This window comes from Phocoena phocoena, chromosome 1 (genome assembly GCF_963924675.1).
Source record: "Phocoena phocoena chromosome 1, mPhoPho1.1, whole genome shotgun sequence".
NCBI classification, from domain to species: domain Eukaryota; kingdom Metazoa; phylum Chordata; class Mammalia; order Artiodactyla; family Phocoenidae; genus Phocoena; species Phocoena phocoena.
Genome location: NC_089219.1, coordinates 161,232,253 through 161,246,616, shown reverse-complemented (window position 1 = coordinate 161,246,616; position 14,364 = coordinate 161,232,253). Strand labels below are relative to the sequence as shown.

Below are 14,364 nucleotides of genomic sequence, written 5' to 3'. Positions count from 1 at the left end.
ACAATTTTTAAAAATTAATTTATTTATTTTTGGCCGCTTGGGTCTTCATTGCTGCACGCGGGCCTTCTCTAGTTGCGATGAGTAGGGTTTTTTTTTTTTTTAACTACGCAATGTTTTTATTCAACTATAAGCAAACAGCAGAATTGACACAACATTCAGCAACTCCAGACCGGCTTTTCTTACACCAACGAGTGATCAATTTAACAGGCACAGACTTTCGGATTGCTGATGACCTCTCACTCAGCCCTGCAGCTCACCTACATGGCCAAGCTTTAACAGCAACTCTCTCCCTATTGCTTTTTTCAGTATTGCTCTTTAAAGGAGCCAGAGCAGGACACTGACACCCAATAACCAGCCTGAGATGTATCACATGGGGGGCTAGCAGACGTGCCGGCCCCTGGTTGTCTTCGTGAGAGACAGGGCCGTGAAAACACATGCCAGAAGATGCCGTCACAGACAATCCCGGGCTCGGGCTCACAAAGGCAAAGGCGATCAACCTTTTCTTTTTTTCTACCTCCCTTAAAGATTCTTTGATACTCTGTTCTAATACTGCAGACCTGGTCTTTTTACCAGAATTTTTTTCTTCTTTAATGTCTGGGTTGTTATTCTTATATTAACATTTTGATGACCCCATCCCAGTATCAAAATATCCCCCACCAAAACGGAGTTCAAATTTGATCAAAACGTAAACTCCCTAGAATTAAAGAGGACAGACAGAAGGAAAAGTCACCCTAAACCTAAATCTGACCGCTCAGGGCTCAGGCAGGGGGAAGGGGAGAAATCTACACGCATCACTAAACTGAAACACTGCTTGGGAACTCTGGGACCGTGTCCATCTCCTGGCTTTCCTCTACTTCCCAGACAGCTGCTCATACAGTTTGGGCAGATAGTCATCCCATTCGGCCTGGTAACACGCGCCGGCCACCGGAGCCCCGAGCTGGTACTTTTTGCGGAAATTCGCCCCCTTGAATTCGCCACGCTCCGCTGTAGATCGGTTGCTGAGAATGGGCTCATCACACTTCAATGGGCTGTCCTGCTCGTAAACCAGCCAGGCGTAGCGGTGAAGGCCTGTGCCCTTGGGAGACCCAGAGCCCATATAATCGGAGAGGACCGTGCCACTGCTGAGGTTGTTGCCCTTCATGCTGACCACCAGGAAATAGCGCCATTCCCTGTATTTGGGGTCCTTCCTGCTGGGAGCATCCGGGTCTGCCAAGACCAAGGTATACAATTTACCTGGATCAAGCCCATCCCATGCAATGCTGGTGGGCCGGTTCTTCACCTGGGTGGGTGTCAGCACTTTGCCCAGCTCGTCAAGCTCCGCCCTGCCGTATTTGACCTGCAGCGCGTGCTGTGGCCTCTCGTCTACTTCCTGCAGGCTCAAAGGCCCGGACCACTTGCATCGCGAAGCCGAGAGGGGCGGACAGCGGGGAAAGCCACGGGAGGACTCACGCAGGGTAGCAGCCCAGACTCCCAGCGGTCTGCAAGCTGTACCGAGGCAACTCAGCCCCCACGGCCGGGGAGCACATGCGCGCGGGGGTTACTCTTCGTTGCGGTGTGCGGGCTCTAGGCGCGCGGGCTTCGGTAATTGTGGCGCACGGGCTTAGTTGCTCTGCGGCACGTGGGATCTTCCCGGACCAGGGCTCGAACCTGTGTCCCCCGCACTGGCAGGCGGATTCCCAACCACTGCGCCACCAGGGAAGTTCACCCCTCTGTTTTAACCTGATGCTTGGAACTCCTCAAGGGTGGAAACAAGGTCTTATTTTGATTTTTAAACCCTTGTGGGTGGTGAGAGCATATATAGTGATGTAAGACTGTTTAGCTTTGTTTTTAATCACTAGAAAGTCCCCCTAAAATTCTGTTCAGGGGTATTCTGCTTTCCCCCCAAGTGCCACCTTGCCACTTTAGACAGGTACAATAATAGATGAAGATTTATTTCAGAAAAAGGAATCACGATTATTTTTTGAAGCACCTAAAAGACTGGAAATAAGTTTTGAGTGATGGTTTATATTTTCTCATTCTTTTATTTCAAGTGGCTTGCCTGTGCTGATCACTTTACAGACTCCGAGAGAATTTCTCTTTCTTTGTCACTGCCAAGGCCCTTGCTTTCCTTTGCTAGAGTTTAAAAGGACAAACTATGGACTCTTAAGGCTTCGGTTTTGAGGATGCCAAGAAAATGACACAGTCTATTATGATCTAGGCTCGTGAAATGATATTTCCCGAATTCCAGGGTACTTCATGAACAGCAAGCACACCAAATGCCAGGAAAGGCATCTCATTACAGTGTGATGCTAAAATCACTCTTGCACCAGCTAAATACAAAGATGATTATTAGAAACAGTGTCCTGCTGAATGTAACTGTGTGGAAATCAATCATGGAAAATATTCCATTTATTTTTTATCTATCAGAATTATTTTTATCATTAATACTAGTACTTGGAATGATGATAACTCTGGGGCTACGTAATCCCACAGTTTCTTTTAAGTAGTTCATTCTTATGAGAAGCAGGACAGACCTAAGTTTTCAAGCATGGTTGATTCATTCTTTCAACATTCATGTACTGAGCTCCTACTCTGTACCAGGCAGTGCTAGATGCAATAAGGGGATTAGACACAGTTCCTGTTCTCTTGAAATCTACATCTTAGTAATCAGACAGAAGGAAAAGAAAAAGTCATTATGTCCACTTCAGAGGCAAGAAAATAAAAATCCCACCTTCAGGGACATCTCTCACTTATGAAAAGCAGACACTTCAGTGAGATCTCTTTATGCTTCAGTTCTACCTATTTCCCACCAAATTATTATAACAGCACTCCCTAAATTCCGCCTTCCTATACCCTCAATGAGGAGTCAGCTTCTTAGTCAATACACAATGCCACAGACACGATTTGTGTTTTCATCTAGGATAGGATTCCTCAGCACACCGAGCCTCTACCCAATACCACATAAGATAATACCTCTTTAGTTTCTGTAATGTCTTCCACATGATTTTATCCCCAAATGCTTTACATACTTCACTAAGACAGCTATAGAATTAAAATAATAAATCAAAGCACAGGACAGAAAGCAAAGAGGTTCATTCAAGGGAAGAAAAGACAGCTTTTCAATGAGACAGGAGAAAAGATGGAGAGCCCTGCTTCATTGTGCTAGACCTACAACTCATAAGTCTTTCCTGTGCTTTAACTCTTTCTTCGGCTTCCTGTCCCAGGCAGCACCTCTTGTCCCGTCTCTACACATCCTCCTCTTGAAAAGACAACCAGGTACTTATATTTTAATATGAATCTCAATTTCCCAACAACGCCTTTTTCCATGCTTTGTGACGATGTTATCTCCCCCAAACATCCTAGATTTAAAAGAATAATTTAATTCCTAAGCAGGTAGTTTGAATTTAGTGGGGAAAAAATGTAAGCTTCTCAAAAGAAATTCAGTGGAAGACAACCTGGACGCTTAGCTGCCCATCTCCCTTTGAGTCTGAGATTCATTCATTCAACAGACATTCACAAAACAACAGGTATTAGGTGGGAAGAGGGATGCAGAGCCAGAATAGCTGTAATATTAAGTAGGGAGGTCAGGGAAGGCCTTGCCATTAAGTGGCATTTGAGCAAAGATCTGAAGGAAGGAAGGGTCGAGCCAAGCAGATACCTGGAGAAAGAGCCGAGGAAACAGAAAGAGCAAAGTCTGTGAGGAAGGAATGGTCTTGGCACCTTCTGAGGAAAAGCAAGGAGGTCAGTGTGCCTGGGTCAGAGCAAACAAGAGAGAGAGTGATAGAGGAGCATGTAGGGCAGATTGTAGAGAGACCCTGGCAAGCCACTGGAAAACCTTTAACTTTTACTCGGCGTGAGACAGGAAGCAATATTTTAGTAACTAACAAAATTAGAGGAATAGAGTAGTTGGTCAAAATGTTTCTCCCGTATGTCTTCAGTGGTGTGCTCTGCATTCCTTCTCTACTGTGGTCTCACTGATCGTCCTTGTGTTGAGACTTCATGAATGCCCACCCATCACAACCCGTTTTGAGTTTGGAGGCAGGAGAGCATAGTAGTGATCTCGGAGAGGCAGCATTGAGAGCAGTGACTTGATGTGAGATCTTAATTCCCTGCCCAGGAATTGGACTTGGGTAGCCTGGCTGAAAATGAGGCATCCTAGCCGCTGGTCCACCAGTGGGTAGAGGCTAGAAGCAAAATGGGCCCTTGCCCCCACTGAAAAATGCATTTCTCAAGGAGGCAAAAACTGTAAAAACGGGTACAAAAGCTTATTATCAGAGACACGGCACAAGTGGGAGAGCACACAGAGAAACAGTTTGTTTACTTAAGACAGAAGCAAGGCAGAGATGCACACCCGGAGAGCAAGGGTGTGGACGTCCTCCCTAACGAGGAGGCATCCATATAGGGCAGTTCTTCCGGGTCTTTGTTTACCTGTGGCCAATTACCTGGTTTCTTTTTCCACACCTGATCTGCCTTAGGAGCCTCTCCAACATGCATGTGCAGCGTTTTTCCAAGATGGATTCCAGGCCAGAGGCCGAGGGGACGGCCTTGGCATCACCTATTCTGGGGAGGTGCCCCCTCCTTTTTGACCCCCAAGGAGGCTTCCTGCACATGTGCAGTGTCTCCCTTGCCCCACGGTTGGGGAATATATGACCTCCTGATCCTTTATTCAAACAAGGCTTAGTCCCTCTCTGTTCCTGCCAGGACTGTTATCTTAAAGTGTCCTCAAGAGACAAAGCTTGGGTATTTACCCCGTTCCCGTTGTTATTTCTAGTTCCAAGTGCAAACAGGAGGCTGATTGTAAATGCCTAACCTGGAGCCCACCTATGTCCTGCCTCAGTAGCTGAGAGCATTGGTTCATCCATTCAACAAACATTTCCTAGGTACTCTTTTAGGCACTAGGGGTTCAGCCAAGAATAAAGAGACAAACATCTCTCCCCTTACGGAGCTTACATTCTGGCTCGCGAGCTCTGGAATCAGGTGGCCGGGCTCAAGCACCTACTCGTCTCCTTCTAGCGGTGTGACCATGATCGAGTTACCTCACCAATCTGCGCTTCGGTTTCCACATCTAAACAACGGGACGCTAAGAGGGCCAGCTCATGGGGGCTTCTGAAGTTTAAACTCGTGTAAAGAACTCAGAGTAGTGTGTGCACATAGGAAACCCTCAATAAATGTAGGCTATTAATTTTAAATGAGTAAGTACTGAAGAAAGGAACAAGTTACAGAGGTATTGCAACAGGGCAGGGGAAGAAGTGCACTCACGGAAACATTTTATCAAATATATAGTAGATAAAATTGTATCCTTTCTCCATCCATCTTCTCATTCAGGACACAGGTCATTCCATTGTTCTTTTGGGGGGTTTTTTTTTGGCGGTACGCGGGACTCTCACTGTTGTGGCCTCTCCCATTGCAGAGCACAGAATCCGGACACACAGGCTCAGCAGCCATGGCTCACGGGCCCAGCCGCTCAGCGGCATGTGGGATCCTCCCGGACTGGGGCACGAACCCGTGTCCCCTGCATCGGCAGGCAGACTCTCAACCACTGTGCCACCAGGGAAGCCCTAGTGTTCTTTTTGAATCGACTCCATGCCACCATATCTTCCCTCTTCAGCCCCCAATTCAAATGATGAAGGTACTAACAAAGAGAGCGAATATTTCCCTCTTTTACTTCTATTTTATTTACTGTTTTGATTCATTTTCACTGTCAGTGTCATGGCAGACTTCCAGCTCCCACACTGCAGTCACCACCAAACTATATGGTCATAGAATTCTTAATGGCTCCTCCTTTTCTTCCTTTTGTTTTCTTTCTTACTGTTTGAGAGTTTTTCTAGGGCTATAAAACTACAAAAAGAAACCCTTCAAAAGATTTACAAGTGTGTAGTCAGCTAACTGGAGCTCCACAGGAGAGGGCGGAGTTTCTCTCTCCGCTGGTCACTGATGTTTTCAATCACCAGTGACACCTGGTTCTTTCCAGGTAAGGCTTCAAGAGGCAGCTGTGATCTTCGGCCCCCCATGATGGCAGTTTTGCTCTCCGAGGCGTGATGCCTGGTCTTTACAATTGCCATGGAGGTCCTAGGTAGTCATTAGGCCGGATTACAAAGTGGCATGTAAACACACCGTAAAGGTACGCACAACACAAGTCACCCACTCTAAAGGGAATGTTGAGAATTCATTGGATTTCCCACTGAGGGTAGAATTCCATCCTTTTCACAGCAAATGCCATCTTAAGGTCATCTCTAGGATTTAGATGATGTTTACAAAGCACTATCACATTTTCATTTAATCCTCACTATAGTCCTATGAAGTAGATACGATGATCTCTGTTTAACAGGAGAAACTGAGGCTTCGCGAGGTTTAAGTTACCTGCCTAAAGTCAGAATGTCACTGGCAGGCTGTGGATGCAACCACAAGCCACTCCATCTTTCTCTTTGCTTTATCCAGTACTCTTCTTCCCCTCCCCTCACCCCTGCATCAGTAAAAAGGACATTAACATTGTTCAGTAAGAACCAGAATGCCTAACCCTGAGAATATTTGACAAGAATCACCGGGATCCTTCGGGCTCAGTGGAATTGCTTTGCCTTCAAACATCCACACCAAGCCAAGAACTAGATTTTCAACTGAGGCAAAGCTGTACAAATGAGTCCCAGATGTTGTGAGCTGATTGCCAGCACCCCAACTGGCCATCCGTCAAACGAAGGACTTAAGTTGGAAAACGCGCTATCTTACACATTCCCTGCAGCGGGAGATGGGAATGGGGGAGCAAACACTGACCATTTTCTTTAGCAGAGATCACCAATTCAGAATGGCGTGGGCCAAGCCATGAGTACCATTTCTATTATGGTCTGCACACCCCAAAACAGGGGTTTTGGGGTTGCCGGGGTAGGGTACTGGCTGTTAGGGTCATATATTTCAAGTGTTTTAGGATTTTTTTTTTGAACACAAAGGATCATAGTGTAGACATTGAATTATGGCCACTCTTTCCTCAGTGCTTTCTCTGTCTTTCATAAACAATCAAGGGTTTACTTCTTCACGCAGAAAACACCTGAAACTATTTCCTGCGGCCCCTGAAATCTGACAGCACGAAATATACAGTTGGCTCCTTTTGAGTATTTTCCTTTCATATTGCAACTGATGTGTGTTCAAGCGAAACTATATTCATATAGTTACGATTCCTACACATTCACTGCATCAATATACATGAGCAACAGTCCCTTCTTTTCTGAGAAGTCCATGGAGTCTTTTCTAAGAAAAGTAAAGCTATGACTTGCCAGGAATAAGTAAACAGAAATTCAGAGGGTAGGGATTTGGTTTCCACTTCAGGCCTTCAAAGATCGCTGCCCCCGGGGGAGACACGAGCCCAGACAGTGCCTTTGGGCAGCTGAGAAAAAGACGTCCCTTTGGATAGATGGAGCCCAGTGGGAGGCGTCTCAGCTCAACCAGTAAAGTTTTGGCCAAATGGCACAATTATGCGTGTCGGCCCTGACCACAGGTGTTCCCTACAAGGTTCAACGGCAGCCCCACTTCCATGGGAGCCATGGAAGAGGCGGACAGGGAGGTGGTGTGGGGAAGGTGGACAGTAATGGGAGAAAAAGGGAAAGGGATAGACCCTAAGTCAGAATGAGACCCTAGAAGGAGTAAGGAGAAAAAGGTGCAGACTCGGATGCAAACTAAACAGGAAAAGTACAATAATCATATAAGAGAAATTCCACAGTATGAGCTCCTCAAAGCTCCTAGCGTTTTTGTTTTGTTTTGTAGAGATATCATTCTATTGTAACACACATGGCGCCGGAAATTAACTTCCAATCTGTAAAACTGGAGGCGGAAAGTCTGCCCCATCTCTCCACAGAGAATCAGCAAATTAAGAGTTGGATCTGTGCACCCAGCTCCACGTTCTCCCCCTAGATCACCTGAGACCAACTGTGGTGTGTTTAGGACAGTTCTTCTCTGGTAATAATTGCTGGTGTATTTATAATGGGAAGATGTGAGCATCCCTAAGGGAACTGTACCTGATGGAAGAACAAAAGAACCGTGAACAGTTTCACACTCCATCCTTCTTTGACTTAATAGGCTCCTCTCAAATAACCAACTACTACTGTTATGTGTCAGCATGCCCAGGGACTAAAGAAAGCCTTCGCTGTGCAAGATTATATACGAAAAGCATCTGCTGTGACCGGCGAAAGGCACTATTTGAGTTGGCTGTCAGTGAGAGTGCGGAAATGGCTTTTAAGGAGGACCTTCTCTGTGGCAGTGGGAGCTGTGTGTACAGCAGCACGTGAGCACAGAGCACTCAGGAGCAGGTCCCACAAGAGGGCTGATGAACGGAGGGACCCGTCTGAGGGCAGGGCCTCGGAGCCGGGAGTCGGCCCTCTCAGCTCGGCTTAGCCCCTGATTCTGGACCCGAGCTGGTCTTGGTTTAATGTCACAGCAACCTCTGGCCTCAGAGGCATGCCGGTTAAATCAGTCATAAGAGTCAACAGCATAACAGGGGCTTGGAGATGGCCGTCAGGTGATACAAGCAACGGTCTAATAACAAAGACGGAAGAAACTGCTCAAGAGGTGGAGATAGTCAGAAATATAACAACATCCCTAAGAAAAAAATGAGTTTAGGCAAAAGGCAAAAAGTTAGCAGAAGGAAATGAGGGACAGCTTGCCAAGCGAGAGAGAAAACAAAGCAAGTGGACCGCACAAAATCAATCTCAGGGCAACCCAATATTGAGGTGAACGTCAAAATTTACGCAGAAAATTCCAAACCCGGGAGCTATGTATTTTTAATCAACAACGGAAACTTGTGTAAAGGTCAGAATCTTCAAGGAGAGAGTCAGTAAATTAAAAATAACCCTGTTACTGGAAAAAAAAAAAAGAACAGAGGAAAAAGAGAGGGAGAAGCTCTAACTAATGTGATGGATCCAATGATGAGCAAATGGACAGACAGTAAGGATTTGAAGGCGTTGAGTAATCCGAAGTAATCAAAAGCCATGAAAACAGATTTAAAGGCATTTATTTACATTAAGAAAATAGAGAAATGAAAAAATAATAATGAAAAATGACCTTTATATAATTTTACTTGAAAATTTCATTTGAATTTGGTAAAAAGTTATGGTCTTACAAAGGTTGTGAACTAAATGTAAAAGCTGTAAAGAAATAACATTACAATAAGAAGTGGAGTCTGAAGACAGAACTGAAAACCCACGTGTTCACCAACTCCACAGAGATGGCAGCACCAGTTCTGCCAAACTTGAACTTGCCTTTGCAAAGCTCATGTGATCCCTGGCAATCTTCACTATTTTTCCCATATTTGCTCTGAAAGTAGATTAAAATCCTCCAGAAGCTCATTTTCTCCAATGGATTAAGACAACAACAATACGATTATCAGTAAGGTTATTTGGGAAAGACCATCAATGCGAAGATAGGAGACCATCTGAAAGATTCACTTTATTTACCAGAGCTCCAGGCAATTCTATGCGTAATCCAGGATTTGTTCACAGCTCTTCAAATTCAAATGAGGATTCCACCACCTCAACCTACAAAGCTGAGGATTCACCCAAGAATTTTCATAGGGTTTCACGCACTTCATACTTTAAAGCACAAAGTACATAATTAAGTCAATCTCAACTATAGTCATCATATTGTACATTATATCCTTGGTACTTATTTATCTTACAACTGGAAGTTTGCACCTTTGGACCACCTTCATCCAGTTCTCAAGTTAACACTGCTGTATGGTATGTTTGAAAGCTGTTAAGAGCGTAGATCCGAAGAGTTCTCAGCACAAGGGAAAAAAATTTTTTTTCTTTTCTTTTTTTTTTTTTTTTTTGGTATCTGTTTCTGTATGAGATCATGGATGCTGGGTAAACCTATTGTGGTAATCATTTCACAATACATGTAAATCAGATCATTATGCTGTATGCCTTAAACTTATACAGTAATATATGTCAGTTATATCTCAATAAAACTGAAAAAACAAGATCATGACAGTTTTTTTAAAAGTAAATCTTTATTCAAAGTGAATAGTCAACAAATGGGAAATCTAATGACACCTGACTTCAACACTTAATATTAACATGGGAATCACACAAAGGAGATTCCCTCATTTGAAAAGTTCAAAGCATGATAAATAACCAACTTGATGATCAGTTATGCCAATCTCTTTTTTTGGTTAAGATTACTATTAATATTTTTTGTATTACTGTTACTATTTCACTATTACTACTTTTTTCCAAAGCGGAACAAAAAAGTGTTTTCCCAAAAGCAGAGTACTGAAATTCTGAAGCAAAGGCAGTCCACCAAAATGCTGATATTTAAAGAAATAAAGAGGGAGGGACTTCGCTGGTGGTCCAGTGGTTAAGACTCCACGCTCCCGATGCAGGGGGCCTGGGTTCGATCCCTGGTCAGGGAACTAGAACCCACATGCCCCAACTAAGACCCGGCACAGCCAAATAAATTAATTAATTAAATAAAGAAATTCTGGCGAAAGATATGTAGAAGAAAAGCAATTTGGGCTTCAACATTTTCTAAAGCAGCACTTCTCAAATTATCTGTGGTGAAGGAATCACTTTTTTGCTTTTATTTCTAATTACATTCAAACTATAAGACCTACTTTTTTATTTTTAGATTCAATAGGCATAAACTTACTCTGTCAACTTGCTACAGAAGTTTCTAAATGCTTCCTCTGAATTTCCACACTTATCACAGACCAGTAAGTGCGTGCTGTCCACAAACCACACTGGGGGTAGCCCTGGTCCAAAGTATCACTGCTTATTCAGAAATGGAATTTTTATTTTATAGCTGTTGAATCTGAAATGCAACAAGATCCACCCAGACCTCTACCCATAGCTCTGAAAAGTAAACCCTTTAAAAGAAAGGCCTGTATCACAGAGCAAAGTGGACACCTGCAGCCCTCAACAAATCAGGGTTTTGTCGCTGTTCTGCTTGTCTTCTCGAACTGATTGCAGGGCCCACTTACTTCGTGGGTTTTATCAGCGATTATGATGGAAAAAGCCTGCGTAGCACAGAGAACAGCAACAAGGCTCACAGGTGAGAGGAAATGAGGATGGACTCCCCACCCTGCCACTTCCCAGCTGTGTAGCCTTGGGCCGGTGACTTGACTCAGGACACCTCTTTCTCTATCCATCAAACAGGGGAAATGGCAGGATCTACGTCCCAGGGTTACTCTCAGGATTAAGGGAGATTCTGCATATGAAGAGCTTAGTGCAGTGAGTGATACACACTGAGTGTTCAGTAGATGTCAGCCACGTTGGCCACAAATTTGGCAAATGGCGCTGCTCCTATCTGCAATGAAATGACGCCCAGCACAGCTCTTGAGGGCTGGCCAGCCTGTCCTCACTTGGAGCTATGTAGAGTCCAGAGCCCTGCAGACTCACTGATGAGTTTCAACCACGCAGTCAAGCAGCACGAGTTCAAAAGTGGTGAACACAGATCTGAGGGGCTGACCCTGCCCCTAAGTTCCTATGTGGAACGACTCCCCTATCCTTCCACGAAAACCATAACCGCTAATGTGTTTCCAATTTCGGCCCCAGCAACAGATCCAGATTCCACCCTTCTTAAAAGCCACGCCTACCATCACCTCACACAGCTTTGCTTGAGCTGAAACAGAAAGCTCCTCTGACGCGACCTCAGTTTACTGTCTGACAATGTAACGGGGCTGCTTTAGACTTCTCAGGGGGGTCTTTGGGGACCCACAGAGGTGAGGGACGACCCTGGTTCTCTCTTGACAGTGCGGACCTTGAGCAGGTCACCCGACTTTGCTCTCAGTCCCCGTCCTTGACAGGGAGGTTGTCCTTTATGGGAGTATAATTGCTTTACAATGTAGTGTTAGTTTCTGCTGTACAGCAAAGTGAATCAGCTATACGTATACATGTATCTCCATATCTCCTCCCTCTCGCATCTCCCTCCCACCCTCCCTACCCCACCCCTCTAGGTGGTCACAAAGCACCGAGCTGATCTCCCTGTGCTATGCGGCTGCTTCCCACTAGCTATCTATTTTACGTTTGGGAGTGTATATATGTCCATGCCACTCTCTTACTTCGTCCCAGCTTACACTTCCCCCTCCCTTTGTCCATATATATATATATATATATATGTGTGTGTGTGTGTGTATTTAAAGATTATTCTTTTTCTCATGGTACTTCACCCCTCACTCTACACTGTAAATGCTCTAAACACAAACCATGTAGTTTTTTTCTTTTTGGTTTTTTTTTTTGCGGTACGCGGTCCTCTCACTGTTGTGGCCTCTCCCGTTGTGGAGCACAGGCTCTGGACGCGCAGGCTCAGCGGCCATGGCTCACGGGCCCAGCCACTCCGTGCCATGTGGGATCTTCCCGGACCGGGGCATGAACCCGTGCCCCCTGCATCGGCAGGCAGACTCTCAACCACTGCGCCACCAGGGAAGCCCCAAACCATGTACTTTTAATGCCTTAACCCACTAAGCTCCAGGTGCTGTCAGCATTCACCACAAAGCAATGACAAAGATTTAGGTAGCCCTCTGAATCCTTTCTAGCTCTTTGAAAGCTCATACCACAAGCCCTTGCAATTCTGAATTCAGGGGTTCTTTGTTTATCGCTAATATCATCCGCAGGGCCTCGTCCAACCTACATCCCTGGCCCATTCAGGTGGGTGCACCTTGGTGTTTCCATTCTACCCCTTGGTGTACAAGCAAAACGCTCAGGAAGACTGTCTTTGCCAGTCATTCACCATTCTTTTCCCTGGTGTTTGTTCGCTTGTTTGTAAATCCTCCTCTGACCCACGTGAAAGCTGGCCTCCATACACCATTTGTCCAGCACTCAGGCCTTCCTGGTCTATCCCATCTCGACATCCTCTCCCTGACTCGGATGACACTGTTGGTTTCCCCCCAGCAGGGAACACTATTCTCCCAAAACACTGTCCATCAGGGATCACAGCACCTCTTATTTCTTCCTGCTTCAACTCCTTTTTCTGGGTTTTTTTTATGAGTCAGTCAGTCTGTAAAAATCTCTGGACATTTCACTATTTCAGGAGATCAACCCTCATCTGAGCACTGAATGTTCTCTCCGGCCATGAAGCCAGGTAGTCACCCAATGCAAGCTTGATCTCCCTCGGTGATGGGGACCTCACCGTCTCTTGGGGCAGTTTGAATTGTGAGCAAGTTCTCCTTCGTTCCGAGCTGGGAGATCTCTCTCTTTCCTCATGAGGTTTTATTCAGCCTTTGCCCACATACTTGGGTTTTCTATACAACCATCCAAATCCCTCTTTTACATGATGGCCCAAGAGACAGCTGAGGGCTCTCTTCTCCAGACTAAGCCTGCCAGGACTTGGCCTCCTAGTTCCTCACCACTTTAGTCACCCTCCTGTAGACATGCTCTAATAGCCTACCTATGTCCCGGGATCTTCTGTGCTTGTGGCATTCCCTCATATTCTGTTCCATCTGTTTATTCTCTCCTTGAGTGGCATGGACATGACCTCCCAGTAAGCTTTCTCAGTGGTCCCAGACAACACAGAAACTCACGAACACACAGAGCTAACACGGTGGCCTCTGTCGTCAGGTGGCCACTACATACATATTTCCTGTTACTTCCCATACATTCAAGTTGGCCCAGTTGTTCGCAGGACGATAAACATGGCACCAAGGTACAACCAGAACCTCAAAGCCAGTCTTCCGACAAGCCCCGTGTGCTGCCTTTATTGTGTCTTAATCCAGGATGTCAGCCTCTGTTCCTCCTCTAACTTGTTCCTTTCCTAATCAGAGCCCCTTCCTCAGATTTGTGCTTTGGATGTTACCATTGCTAAGGATAACAGGAAAAGCCAAACAACGTTCCCTCTTACTGACACGCTCGTTAAGTCCATAGTGAATTACCATTTGTACAGCACATCCTTTATAGTTTATAATCATCTTATGTTAATCTTCAGGGCAACCCTGAGGAACAGGTATTACCCTCATTTTATAGATGAGGACCCTGAGGCAGAGCTGGAACTCAAACCCAAGGGGTCTTCTGATTTCACATCTCACTCTGTTTAGTCTATACCCTGCTTACTCAGAAGCTCACGAATCTTAGGTACAGAAAAAGTTTTCTAAGGTTAAGTTCCAAGTATCAAGTAAAGAATGAGTCACAGAGGAAAACCCAGAGGAATCTATTTCTGGCTTTGCTATAAACTACCTCACAGTTTAACTTTCCTGGTCCTCAGTTTCCTTATTCATAAAATAAGGAGATCAAATTAGACAATCCCTGAAGCGCCTTCCTGCTCAGCTGTCCTATGTCTCCTGCCCTGTCTCTGCCGTGTTGCTAAAATTAGGCAGAAAACATTGTTGAAATACCTTTCTTTTTTGTTTCTCAGGGTTTTTTTTTTTAAGTTTCTGAAATTAGCTGGATAGTTGACAACTATCCAGCTAGTCTG

The 14,364-nt window shown here is 45.2% G+C and overlaps 1 protein-coding gene and 1 pseudogene across 1 annotated transcript in view; both read right to left on the bottom strand.

Moving 5' to 3' along the window:
- The window catches only part of KIF26B (kinesin family member 26B), a 482,574-nt gene that overhangs the window by 242,989 nt on the left and 225,221 nt on the right, over positions 1 to 14,364 (bottom strand). The window lies entirely within an intron of this gene.
- LOC136132717 (phosphatidylethanolamine-binding protein 1 pseudogene) lies at positions 851 to 6,041 on the bottom strand (annotated as a pseudogene).